Here is a 14,482-nt window from a genome sequence, read left to right as displayed (position 1 = left end):
TGGGTGCCTGCTCGCGCCGTCGCATCTGGCCTTGCCTTAAAAATCGTCAGAGCAATAAGTTTGGTACGAGAGGAAAGCCCTTGAACATGGCAATCCTGTGGTGGTAATATTTTGAAGATTGAGCAGGATACTGGGATCGAAATTACCCGTTGTACATTGTGTTTTTCTCTCCGACAGCTCTGTGCACAAAACTCCCATAGTGGAGGCTGTTGAAATCGTTTCTGAGCAACCCCGCCTACTTGAGGTTTTGTCTATCAAGAAGTGTGCAAATCGCCCTGAACCTTTAAAAAATGAACGCAGGAATATGCCAGCATGACTAAGGTACAAACTGCATCTCCCTAGCATTTTTTGTTCAAGAGTTATTCCAGAGCGTAGCTGAAATTTTTAATTGTCCGGCCTATTTTTGAATGACCCCCTTATTGTTGGTTGGAACCTTGACTGCGCCGTGTCTTTCTATACGCTGTATACACGCACAGTGTACGTCAATTTCTAATGGGTGCCTGCTCGCGCCGTCGCATCTGGCCCCGTCTTAAAAAATGTCAGCGCAATAAGTTTGGTACGAGAGGAAAACCCTTGAACATGGCAATCCTGTGGTGGTAAAAATTTGAAGATTGAGCAGGATACTGGGATCGAAATTACCCGTTGTACATTTTGTTTTTCTCTCCGACAGCTCTGTGCACAAAACTCCCATAGTGGAGGCTGTTGAAATCGTTTCTGAGCAACCCCGCCTACTTGAGGTTTTGTCTATCAAGAAGTGTGCAAGTCGCCCTATACCTTTAAAAAATGGACGCAGGAATATGCCAGCATGACTAAGGTACAAACTGCATCTCCCTAGCATTTTTTGTTCCAGAGTTATTCCAGAGCGTAGCTGAAATTTTTAATTGTCCGGCCTATTTTTTGAATGACCCCCTTATTGTTGGTTGGAACCCTGACTGCGCCGTATCTTTGTATCCGCTGTATACACGCACAGTGTACGTCAATTTCTAATGGGTGCCTGCTCGCGCCGTCGCATCTGGCCTTGCCTTAAAAATCGTCAGAGCAATAAGTTTGGTACGAGAGGAAAGCCCTTGAACATGGCAATCCTGTGGTGGTAAAATTTTGAAGATTGAGCAGGAAACTGGGATCGAAATTACCCGTTGTACATTTTGTTTTTCTCTCCGACAGCTCTGTGCACAAAACTCCCATAGTGGAGGCTGTTGAAATCGTTTCTGAGCAACCCCGCCTAATTGAGTTTTTGTCTACCAAGAAGTGTGCAAGTCGCCCTAAACCTTTAAAAAATGGACGCAGGAATATACCAGCATGACTAAGGTACAAACTGCATCTCCCTAGCATTTTTTGTTCCAGAGTTATTCCAGAGCGTAGCTGAAATTTTTAATTGTCCGGCCTTTTTTTTGAATGTCCCCCATATTGTTGGTTGGAACCCTGACTGCGCCGTGTCTTTGTATCCGCTGTATACACGCACAGTGTACGTCAATTTCTAATGGGTGCCTGCTCGCGCCGTCGCATCTGGCCCCGCCTTAAAAATCGTTAGAGCAATAAGTTTGGTACGAGAGGAAAGCCCTTGAACATGGCAATCCTGTGGTGGTAATATTTTGAAGATTGAGCAGGATACTGGGATCGAAATTACCCGTTGTACATTGTGTTTTTCTCTCCGACAGCTCTGTGCACAAAACTCCCATAGTGGAGGCTGTTGAAATCGTTTCTGAGCAACCCCGCCTACTTGAGGTTTTGTCTATCAAGAAGTGTGCAAGTCGCCCTATACCTTTATAAAATGGACGCAGGAATATGCCAGCATGACTAAGGTACAAACTGCATCTCCCTAGCATTTTTTGTTCCAGAGTTATTCCAGAGCGAAGCTGAAAGTTTTTTATTGCCGGCCTATTTTTTGAATGACCCCCTTATTGTTGGTTGGAACCCTGACTGCGCCGTGTATTTGTATACGCTGTATACACGCACAGTGTACGTCAATTTCTAATGGGTGCCTGCTCGCGCCGTCGCATCTGGCCCCGTCTTAAAAATCGTCAGAGCAATAAGTTTGGTACGAGAGGAAAGCCCTTGAACATGGCAATTCTGTGGTGGTAAAATTTTGAAGATTGAGCAGGATACTGGGATCGAAATTACCCGTTGTACATTTTGTTTTTCTCTCCGACAGCTCTGTGCACAAAACTCCCATAGTGGAGGCTGTTGAAATCGTTTCTGAGCAACCCCGCCTACTTGAGGTTTTGTGTATCAAGAAGTGTGCAAGTCGCCCTATACCTTATAAAATGGACGCAGGAATATGCCAGCATGACTAAGGTACAAACTGCATCTCCCTAGCATTTTTTGTTCCAGAGTTATTCCAGAGCGAAGCTGAAAGTTTTTTATTGTCCGGCCAATTTTTTGAATGACCCCCTTATTGTTGGTTGGAACCCTGACTGCGCCGTGTATTTGTATACGCTGTATACACGCACAGTGTACGTCAATTTCTAATGGGTGCCTGCTCGCGCCGTCGCATCTGGCCCCGTCTTAAAAATCGTCAGAGCAATAAGTTTGGTACGAGAGGAAAGCCCTTGAACATGGCAATTCTGTGGTGGTAAAATTTGAAGATTGAGCAGGATACTGGGATCGAAATTACCCGTTGTACATTTTGTTTTTCTCTCCGACAGCTCTGTGCACAAAACTCCCATAGTGGAGGCTGTTGAAATCGTTTCTGAGCAACCCCGCCTACTTGAGGTTTTGTGTATCAAGAAGTGTGCAAGTCGCCCTATACCTTTATAAAATGGACGCAGGAATATGCCAGCATGACTAAGGTACAAACTGCATCTCCCTAGCATTTTTGTTCCAGAGTTATTCCAGAGCGAAGCTGAAAGTTTTTATTGTCCGGCCAATTTTTTGAATGACCCCCTTATTGTTGGTTGGAAACCCCTGACTGCGCCGTGTATTTGTATACGCTGTATACACGCACAGTGTACGTCAATTTCTAATGGGTGCCTGCTCGCGCCGTCGCATCTGGCCTCGCCTTAAAAATCGTCAGAGCAATAAGTTTGGTACGAGAGGAAAGCCTTGAACATGGCAATCCTGTGGTGGTAAAATTTTGAATATTGAGCAGGAAACTGGGATCGAAATTACCGTTGTACATTTTGTTTTTCTCTCCGACAGCTCTGTGCACAAAACTCCCATAGTGGAGGCTGTTGAAATCGTTTCTGAGCAACCCCGCCTAATGAGGTTTTGTCTATCAAGAAGTGTGCAAGTCGCCCTAAACCTTTAAAAAATGGACGCAGAAATATGCCAGCATGACTAAGGTACAAACTGCATCTCCCTATCATTTTCTGTTCCAGAGTTATTCCAGAGCGTAGCTGAAAGTTTTTAATTGTCCGGCCTATTTTGTGAATGACCCCCTTATTGTTGGTTGGAACCCTGACTGCGCCGTGTCTTTCTGTACGCTGTATACACGCACAGTGTACGTCAATTTCTAATGGGTGCCTGCTCGCGCCGTCGCATCTGGCCCCGTCTTAAAAAATATCAGCGCAATAAGTTTCGTACGAGAGGAAAGCCCTTGAACATGGCAATCCTGTGGTGGTAAAAATTTGAAGATTGAGCAGGATACTGGGATCGAAATTACCCGTTGTACATTTTGTTTTTCTCTCCGACAGCTCTGTGCACAAAACTCCCATAGTGGAGGCTGTTGAAATCGTTTCTGAGCAACCCCGCCTAATTGAGGTTTTGTCTATCAAGAAGTGTGCAAGTCGCCCTAAACCTTTAAAAAATGGACGCAGAAATATGCCAGCATGACTAAGGTACAAACTGCATCTCCCTATCATTTTCTGTTCCAGAGTTATTCCAGAGCGTAGCTGAAAGTTTTTAATTGTCCGGCCTATTTTGTGAATGACCCCCTTATTGTTGGTTGGAACCCTGACTGCGCCGTGTCTTTCTGTACGCTGTATACACGCACAGTGTACGTCAATTTCTAATGGGTGCCTGCTCGCGCCGTCGCATCTGGCCCCGTCTTAAAAAATATCAGCGCAATAAGTTTCGTACGAGAGGAAAGCCCTTGAACATGGCAATCCTGTGGTGGTAAAATTTGAAGATTGAGCAGGATACTGGGATCGAAATTACCCGTTGTACATTTTGTTTTTCTCTCCGACAGCTCTGTGCACAAAACTCCCATAGTGGAGGCTGTTGAAATCGTTTCTGAGCAACCCCGCCTACTTGAGGTTTTGTCTATCAAGAAGTGTGCAAGTCGCCCTATACCTTTAAAAAATGGACGCAGGAATATGCCAGCATGACTAAGGTACAAACTGCATCTCCCTAGCATTTTTTGTTCCAGAGTTATTCCAGAGCGTAGCTGAAATTTTTAATTGTCCGGCCTATTTTTTGATCGACCCCCTTATTGTTGGTTGGAACCTTGACTGCGCCGTGTCTTTCTATACGCTGTATACACGCACAGTGTACGTCAATTTCTAATGGGTGCCTGCTCGCGCCGTCGCATCTGGCCCCGTTTAAAAAAATGTCAGCGCAATAAGTTTGGTACGAGAGGAAAACCCTTGAACATGGCAATCCTGTGGTGGTAAAAATTTGAAGATTGAGCAGGATACTGGGATCGAAATTACCCGTTGTACATTTTGTTTTTCTCTCCGACAGCTCTGTGCACAAAACTCCCATAGTGGAGGCTGTTGAAATCGTTTCTGAGCAACCCCGCCTACTTGAGGTTTTGTCTATCAAGAAGTGTGCAAGTCGCCCTATACCTTTAAAAAATGGACGCAGGAATATGCCAGCATGACTAAGGTACAAACTGCATCTCCCTAGCATTTTTTGTTCCAGAGTTATTCCAGAGCGTAGCTGAAATTTTTAATTGTCCGGCCTATTTTTTAAATGACCCCCTTATTGTTGGTTGGAACCCTGACTGCGCCGTATCTTTGTATCCGCTGTATACACGCACAGTGTACGTCAATTTCTAATGGGTGCCTGCTCGCGCCGTCGCATCTGGCCCCGCCTTAAAAATCGTCAGAGCAATAAGTTTGGTACGAGAGGAAAGCCCTTGAACATGGCAATCCTGTGGTGGTAAAATTTTGAAGATTGAGCAGGAAACTGGGATCGAAATTACCCGTTGTACATTTTGTTTTTCTCTCCGACAGCTCTGTGCACAAAACTCCCATAGTGGAGGCTGTTGAAATCGTTTCTGAGCAACCCCGCCTAATTGAATTTTTGTCTACCAAGAAGTGTGCAAATCGCCCTTAACCTTTAAATAAATGGACGCAGGAATATGCCAGCATGACTAAGGTACAAACTGCATCTCCCTAGCATTTTTTGTTCCAGAGTTATTCCAGAGCGTAGCTGAAAGTTTTTAATTGTCCGGCCTATTTTTTGAATGACCCCCTTATTGTTGGTTGGAACCCTGACTGCGCCGTGTCTTTCTATACGCTGTATACACGCACAGTGTACGTCAATTTCTAATGGGTGCCTGCTCGCGCCGTCGCATCTGGCCTCGCCTTAAAAATCGTCAGAGCAATAAATTTGGTACGAGAGGGAAGCCCTTGAACATGGCAATCCTGTGGTGGTAAAATTTTGAAGATTGAGCAGGATACTGGGATCGAAATTACCCGTTGTACATTTTGTTTTTCTCTCCGACAGCTCTGTGCACAAAACTCCCATAGTGGAGGCTGTTGAAATCGTTTCTGAGCAACCCCGCCTAATTGAGGTTTTGTCTATCAAGAAGTGTGCAAGTCGCCATGAACCTTTAAAAAATTGACGCAGGAATATACCAGCATGACTAAGGTACAAACTGCATCTCCCTATCATTTTTTGTTCCAGAGTTATTTCAGAGCGTAGCTGAAAGTTTTTAATTGTCCGGCCTATTTTTTGAATGACCCCCTTATTGTTGGTTGGAACCCTGACTGCGCCGTGTCTTTGTATCCGCTGTATACACGCACAGTGTACGTCAATTTCTAATGGGTGCCTGCTCGCGCCGTCGCATCTGGCCCCGCCTTAAAAATCGTTAGAGCAATAAGTTTGGTACGAGAGGAAAGCCCTTGAACATGGCAATCCTGTGGTGGTAATATTTTGAAGATTGAGCAGGATACTGGGATCGAAATTACCCGTTGTACATTGTGTTTTTCTCTCCGACAGCTCTGTGCACAAAACTCCCATAGTGGAGGCTGTTGAAATCGTTTCTGAGCAACCCCGCCTACTTGATGTTTTGTCTATCAAGAAGTGTGCAAATCGCCCTAAACCTTTAAAAAATGGACGCAGGAATATGCCAGCATGACTAAGGTACAAACTGCATCTCCCTAGCATTTTTTGTTCCAGAGTTATTCCAGAGCGTAGCTGAAAGTTTTTAATTGTCCGGCCTATTTTTTGAATGACCCCCTTAGTGTTGGTTGGAACCCTGACTGCGCCGTGTCTTTCTATACGCTGTATACACGCACAGTGTACGTCAATTTCTAATGGGTGCCTGCTCGCGCCGTCGCATCTGGCCCCGCCTTAAAAATCGTTAGAGCAATAAGTTTGGTACGAGAGGAAAGCCCTTGAACATGGCAATCCTGTGGTGGTAAAACTTTGAAGATTGAGCAGGATACTGGGTTCGAAATTACCCGTTGTACATTTTGTTTTTCTCTCCGACAGCTCTGTGCACAAAACTCCCATAGTGGAGGCTGTTGAAATCGTTTCTGAGCAACCCCGCCTACTTGAGGTTTTGTCTATCAAAAAGTGTGCAAATCGCCCTAAACCTTTACAAAATGGACGCAGGAATATGCCAGCATGACTAAGGTACAAACTGCATCTCCCTAGCCTTTTTTGTTCCAGGGTTAATCCAGAGCGTAGCTGAAAGTTTTTAATTGTTCGGCCTATGTTTTGAATGACCCCCTTATTGTTGGAACCCTGACTGCGCCGTGTCTTTCTATACGCTGTATACACGCACAGTGTACGTCAATTTCTAATGGGTGCCTGCTCGCGCCGTCGCATCTGGCCCCGTCTTAAAAATCGTCAGAGCAATAAGTTTGGTACGAGAGGAAAGCCCTTGAACATGGCAATTCTGTGGTGGTAAAATTTTGAAGATTGAGCAGGATACTGGGATCGAAATTACCCGTTGTACATTTTGTTTTTCTCTCCGACAGCTCTGTGCACAAAACTCCCATAGTGGAGGCTGTTGAAATCGTTTCTGAGCAACCCCGCCTACTTGAGGTTTTGTCTATCAAGAAGTGTGCAAGTCGCCCTATACCTTTATAAAATGGACGCAGGAATATGCCAGCATGACTAAGGTACAAACTGCATCTCCCTAGCATTTTCTGTTCCAGAGTTATTCCAGAGCGTAGCTGAAAGTTTTTAATTGTCCGGCCTATTTTTTTAATGACCCCCTTATTGTTGGTTGGAACCCTGACTGCGCCGTGTCTTTCTATACGCTGTATACACGCACAGTGTACGTCAATTTCTAATGGGTGCCTGCTCGCGCCGTCGCATCTGGCCTCGCCTTAAAAATCGTCAGAGCAATAAGTTTGGTACGAGAGGAAAGCCCTTGAACATGGCAATCCTGTGGTGGTAAAGTTTTGAAGATTGAGCAGGAAACTGGGATCGAAATTACCCGTTGTACATTTTGTTTTTCTCTCCGACAGCTCTGTGCACAAAACTTCCATAGTGGAGGCTGTTGAAATCGTTTCTGAGCAACCCCGCCTAATTGAGGTTTTGTCTATCAAGAAGTGTGCAAGTCGCCCTAAACCTTTAAAAAGTGGACGCAGAAATATGCCAGCATGACTAAGGTACAAACTGCATCTCCCTATCATTTTCTGTTCCAGAGTTATTCCAGAGCGTAGCTGAAAGTTTTTAATTGTCCGGCCTATTTTTTTAATGACCCCCTTATTGTTGGTTGGAACCCTGACTGCGCCGTGTCTTTCTATACGCTGTATACACGCACAGTGTACGTCAATTTCTAATGGGTGCCTGCTCGCGCCGTCGCATCTGGCCTCGCCTTAAAAATCGTCAGAGCAATAAATTTGGTACGAGAGGAAAGCCCTTGAACATGGCAATCCTGTGGTGGTAAAATTTTGAAGATTGAGCAGGAAACTGGGATCGAAATTACCCGTTGTACATTTTGTTTTTCTCTCCGACAGCTCTGTGCACAAAACTCCCATAGTGGAGGCTGTTGAAATCGTTTCTGAGCAACCCCGCCTAATTGAGGTTTTGTCTATCAAGAAGTGTGCAAGTCGCCATAAACCTTTAAAAAATTGACGCAGGAATATACCAGCATGACTAAGGTACAAACTGCATCTCCCTATCATTTTTTGTTCAAGAGTTATTTCAGAGCGTAGCTGAAAGTTTTTAATTGTCCGGCCTATTTTTTGAATGACCCCCTTATTGTTGGTTGGAACCCTGACTGCGCCGTGTCTTTGTATCCGCTGTATACACGCACAGTGTACGTCAATTTCTAATGGGTGCCTGCTCGCGCCGTCGCATCTGGCCCCGCCTTAAAAATCGTTAGAGCAATAAGTTTGGTACGAGAGGAAAGCCCTTGAACATGGCAATCCTGTGGTGGTAATATTTTGAAGATTGAGCAGGTTACTGGGATCGAAATTACCCGTTGTACATTGTGTTTTTCTCTCCGACAGCTCTGTGCACAAAACTCCCATAGTGGAGGCTGTTGAAATCGTTTCTGAGCAACCCCGCCTACTTGATGTTTTGTCTATCAAGAAGTGTGCAAATCGCCCTAAACCTTTAAAAAAATGGACGCAGGAATATGCCAGCATGACTAAGGTACAAACTGCATCTCCCTAGCATTGTTTGTTCCAGAGTTATTCCAGAGCGTAGCTGAAAGTTTTTAATTGTCCGGCCTATTTTTTGAATGACCCCCTTAGTGTTGGTTGGAACCCTGACTGCGCCGTGTCTTTCTATACGCTGTATACACGCACAGTGTACGTCAATTTCTAATGGGTGCCTGCTCGCGCCGTCGCATCTGGCCCCGCCTTAAAAATCGTTAGAGCAATAAGTTTGGTACGAGAGGAAAGCCCTTGAACATGGCAATCCTGTGGTGGTAAAATTTTGAAGATTGAGCAGGATACTGGGTTCGAAATTACCCGTTGTACATTTTGTTTTTCTCTCCGACAGCTCTGTGCACAAAACTCCCATAGTGGAGGCTGTTGAAATCGTTTCTGAGCAACCCCGCCTACTTGAGGTTTTGTCTATCAAGAAGTGTGCAAATCGCCCTAAACCTTTACAAAATGGACGCAGGAATATGCCAGCATGACTAAGGTACAAACTGCATCTCCCTAGCATTTATTGTTCCAGGGTTAATCCAGAGCGTAGCTGAAAGTTTTTAATTGTCCGGCCTATGTTTTGAATGACCCCCTTATTGTTGGTTGGAACCCTGACTGCGCCGTGTCTTTCTATACGCTGTATACACGCACAGTGTACGTCAATTTCTAATGGGTGCCTGCTCGCGCCGTCGCATCTGGCCCCGTCTTAAAAATCGTCAGAGCAATAAGTTTGGTACGAGAGGAAAGCCCTTGAACATGGCAATTCTGTGGTGGTAAAATTTTGAAGATTGAGCAGGATACTGGGATCGAAATTACCCGTTGTACATTTTGTTTTTCTCTCCGACAGCTCTGTGCACAAAACTCCCATAGTGGAGGCTGTTGAAATCGTTTCTGAGCAACCCCGCCTACTTGAGGTTTTGTCTATCAAGAAGTGTGCAAGTCGCCCTATACCTTTATAAAATGGACGCAGGAATATGCCAGCTTGACTAAGGTACAAACTGCATCTCCCTAGCATTTTTTGTTCCAGAGTTATTCCAGAGCGAAGCTGAAAGTTTTTTTATTGTCCGGCCTATTTTTTGAATGACCCCCTTATTGTTGGTTGGAACCCTGACTGCGCCGTGTATTTGTATACGCTGTATACACGGTCATTGTACGTCAATTTCTAATGGGTGCCTGCTCGCGCCGTCGCATCTGGCCTCGCCTTAAAAATCGTCAGAGCAATAAGTTTGGTACGAGAGGAAAGCCCTTGAACATGGCAATCCTGTGGTGGTAAAGTTTTGAAGATTGAGCAGGAAACTGGGATCGAAATTACCCGTTGTACATTTTGTTTTTCTCTCCGACAGCTCTGTGCACAAAACTTCCATAGTGGAGGCTGTTGAAATCGTTTCTGAGCAACCCCGCCTAATTGAGGTTTTGTCTATCAAGAAGTGTGCAAGTCGCCCTAAACCTTTAAAAAGTGGACGCAGAAATATGCCAGCATGACTAAGGTACAAACTGCATCTCCCTATCATTTTCTGTTCCAGAGTTATTCCAGAGCGTAGCTGAAAGTTTTTAATTGTCCGGCCTATTTTTTTAATGACCCCCTTATTGTTGGTTGGAACCCTGACTGCGCCGTGTCTTTCTATACGCTGTATACACGCACAGTGTACGTCAATTTCTAATGGGTGCCTGCTCGCGCCGTCGCATCTGGCCCCGTCTTAAAAAATGTCAGCGCAATAAGTTTGGTACGAGAGGAAAACCCTTGAACATGGCAATCCTGTGGTGGTAAAAATTTGAAGATTGAGCAGGATACTGGGATCGAAATTACCCGTTGTACATTTTGTTTTTCTCTCCGACAGCTCTGTGCACAAAACTCCCATAGTGGAGGCTGTTGAAATCGTTTCTGAGCAACCCCGCCTACTTGAGGTTTTGTCTATCAAGAAGTGTGCAAGTCGCCCTATACCTTTAAAAAATGGACGCAGGAATATGCCAGCATGACTAAGGTACAAACTGCATCTCACTAGCATTTTTTGTTCCAGAGTTATTCCAGAGCGTAGCTGAAATTTTTAATTGTCCGGCCTATTTTTTGAATGACCCCCTTATTGTTGGTTGGAACCCTGACTGCGCCGTATCTTTGTATCCGCTGTATACACGCACAGTGTACGTCAATTTCTAATGGGTGCCTGCTCGCGCCGTCGCATCTGGCCCCGCCTTAAAAATCGTCAGAGCAATAAGTTTGTTACGAGAGGAAAGCCCTTGAACATGGCAATCCTGTGGTGGTAAAATTTTGAAGATTGAGCAGGAAACTGGGATCGAAATTACCCGTTGTACATTTTGTTTTTCTCTCCGACAGCTCTGTGCACAAAACTCCCATAGTGGAGGCTGTTGAAATCGTTTCTGAGCAACCCCGCCTAATTGATGTTTTGTCTATCAAGAAGTGTGCAAGTCGCCCTAAACCTTTAAAAAATTGACGCAGGAATATACCAGCATGACTAAGGTACAAACTGCATCTCCCGATCATTTTTTGTTCCAGAGTTATTTCAGAGCGTAGCTGAAAGTTTTTAATTGGCCGGCCTATTTTTTGAATGACCCCCTTATTGTTGGTTGGAACCCTGACTGCGCCGTGTCTTTGTATCCGCTGTATACACGCACAGTGTACGTCAATTTCTAATGGGTGCCTGCTCGCGCCGTCGCATCTGGCCCCGCCTTAAAACTCGTTAGAGCAATAAGTTTGGTACGAGAGGAAAGCCCTTGAACATGGCAATCCTGTGGTGGTAATATTTTGAAGATTGAGCAGGATACTGGGATCGAAATTACCCGTTGTACATTGTGTTTTTCTCTCCGACAGCTCTGTGCACAAAACTCCCATAGTGGAGGCTGTTGAAATCGTTTCTGAGCAACCCCGCCTACTTGAGGTTTTGTCTATCAAGAAGTGTGCAAATCGCCCTAAACCTTTAAATAAATGGACGCAGGAATATGCCAGCATGACTAAGGTACAAACTGCATCTCCCTAGCATTTTTTGTTCCAGAGTTATTCCAGAGCGTAGATGAAAGTTTTTAATTGTCCGGCCTATTTTTTGAATGACCCCCTTATTGTTGGTTGGAACCCTGACTGCGCCGTGTCTTTCTATACGCTGTATACACGCACAGTGTACGTCAATTTCTAATGGGTGCCTGCTCGCGCCGTCGCATCTGGCCTCGCCTTAAAAATCGTCAGAGCAATAAGTTTGGTACGAGAGGAAAGCCCTTGAACATTGCAATCCTGTGGTGGTAAAATTTTGAAGATTGAGCAGGAAACTGGGATCGAAATTACCCGTTGTACATTTTGTTTTTCTCTCCGACAGCTCTGTGCACAAAACTCCCATAGTGGAGGCTGTTGAAATCGTTTCTGAGCAACCCCGCCTAATTGAGGTTTTGTCTATCAATAAGTGTGCAAGTCGCCATAAACCTTTAAAAAATTGACGCAGGAATATACCAGCATGACTAAGGTACAAACTGCATCTCCCTATCATTTTTTGTTCCAGAGTTATTTCAGAGCGTAGCTGAAAGTTTTTAATTGTCCGGCCTATTTTTTGAATGACCCCCTTATTGTTGGTTGGAACCCTGACTGCGCCGTGTCTTTGTATCCGCTGTATACACGCACAGTGTACGTCAATTTCTAATGGGTGCCTGCTCGCGCCGTCGCATCTGGCCCCGCCTTAAAAATCGTTAGAGCAATAAGTTTGGTACGAGAGGAAAGCCCTTGAACATGGCAATCCTGTGGTGGTAATATTTTGAAGATTGAGCAGGATACTGGGATCGAAATTACCCGTTGTACATTGTGTTTTTCTCTCCGACAGCTCTGTGCACAAAACTCCCATAGTGGAGGCTGTTGAAATCGTTTCTGAGCAACCCCGCCTACTTGAGGTTTTGTCTATCAAGAAGTGTGCAAGTCGCCCTAAACCTTTACAAAATGGACGCAGGAATATGCCAGCATGACTAAGGTACAAACTGCATCTCCCTAGCATTTTTTGTTCCAGAGTTATTCCAGAGCGTAGCTGAAATTTTTAATTGTCCGGCCTATTTTTTGAATGACCCCCTTATTGTTGGTTGGAACCCTGACTGCGCCGTATCTTTGTATCCGCTGTATACACGCACAGTGTACGTCAATTTCTAATGGGTGCCTGCTCGCGCCGTCGCATCTGGCCCCGCCATAAAAATCGTCAGAGCAATTAGTTTGGTACGAGAGGAAAGCCCTTGAACATGGCAATCCTGTGGTGGTAAATTTTTGAAGATTGAGCAGGATACTGGGATCGAAATTACCCGTTGTACATTTTGTTTTTCTCTCCGACAGCTCTGTGCATAAAACTCCCATAGTGGAGGCTGTTGAAATCGTTTATGAGCAACCCCGCCTACTTTAGGTTTTGTCTATCAAGAAGTGTGCAAGTCGCCCTATACCTTTATAAAATGGACGCAGGAATATGCCAGCATGACTAAGGTACAAACTGCATCTCCCTAGCATTTTTTGTTCCAGAGTTATTCCAGAGCGAAGCTGAAAGTTTTTTATTGTCCGGCCTATTTTTTGAATGACCCCCTTATTGTTGGTTGGAACCCTGACTGCGCCGTGTATTTGTATACGCTGTATACACGCACAGTGTACGTCAATTTCTAATGGGTGCCTGCTCGCGCCGTCGCATCTGGCCCCGTCTTAAAAATCGTCAGAGCAATAAGTTTGGTACGAGAGGAAAGCCCTTGAACATGGCAATCCTGTGGTGGTAAAACTTTGAAGATTGAGCAGGAAACTGGGATCGAAATTACCCGTCGTACATTTTGTTTTTCTCTCCGACAGCTCTGTGCACAAAACTCCCATAGTGGAGGCTGTTGAAATCGTTTCTGAGCAACCCCGCCTAATTGATGTTTTGTCTATCAAGAAGTGTGCAAGTCGCCCTAAACCTTTAAAAAATTGACGCAGGAATATACCAGCATGACTAAGGTACAAACTGCATCTCCCGATCATTTTTTGTTCCAGAGTTATTTCAGAGCGTAGCTGAAAGTTTTTAATTGTCCGGCCTATTTTTTGAATGACCCCCTTATTGTTGGTTGGAACCCTGACTGCGCCGTGTCTTTGTATCCGCTGTATACACGCACAGTGTACGTCAATTTCTAATGGGTGCCTGCTCGCGCCGTCGCATCTGGCCCCGCCTTAAAACTCGTTAGAGCAATAAGTTTGGTACGAGAGGAAAGCCCTTGAACATGGCAATCCTGTGGTGGTAATATTTTGAAGATTGAGCAGGATACTGGGATCGAAATTACCCGTTGTACATTGTGTTTTTCTCTCCGACAGCTCTGTGCACAAAACTCCCATAGTGGAGGCTGTTGAAATCGTTTCTGAGCAACCCCGCCTACTTGAGGTTTTGTCTATCAAGAAGTGTGCAAATCGCCCTAAACCTTTAAATAAATGGACGCAGGAATATGCCAGCATGACTAAGGTACAAACTGCATCTCCCTAGCATTATTTGTTCCAGAGTTATTCCAGAGCGTAGATGAAAGTTTTTAATTGTCCGGCCTATTTTTTGAATGACCCCCTTATTGTTGGTTGGAACCCTGACTGCGCCGTGTCTTTCTATACGCTGTATACACGCACAGTGTACGTCAATTTCTAATGGGTGCCTGCTCGCGCCGTCGCATCTGGCCTCGCCTTAAAAATCGTCAGAGCAATAAGTTTGGTACGAGAGGAAAGCCCTTGAACATGGCAATCCTGTGGTGGTAAAATTTTGAAGATTGAGCAGGAAACTGGGATCGAA

This window comes from Asterias amurensis, chromosome 3 (genome assembly GCF_032118995.1).
Source record: "Asterias amurensis chromosome 3, ASM3211899v1".
NCBI classification, from domain to species: Eukaryota; Metazoa; Echinodermata; class Asteroidea; order Forcipulatida; family Asteriidae; genus Asterias; species Asterias amurensis.
The sequence above is the reverse complement of the archived record's forward strand: the minus strand, read 5'-3'. Positions refer to the sequence as shown.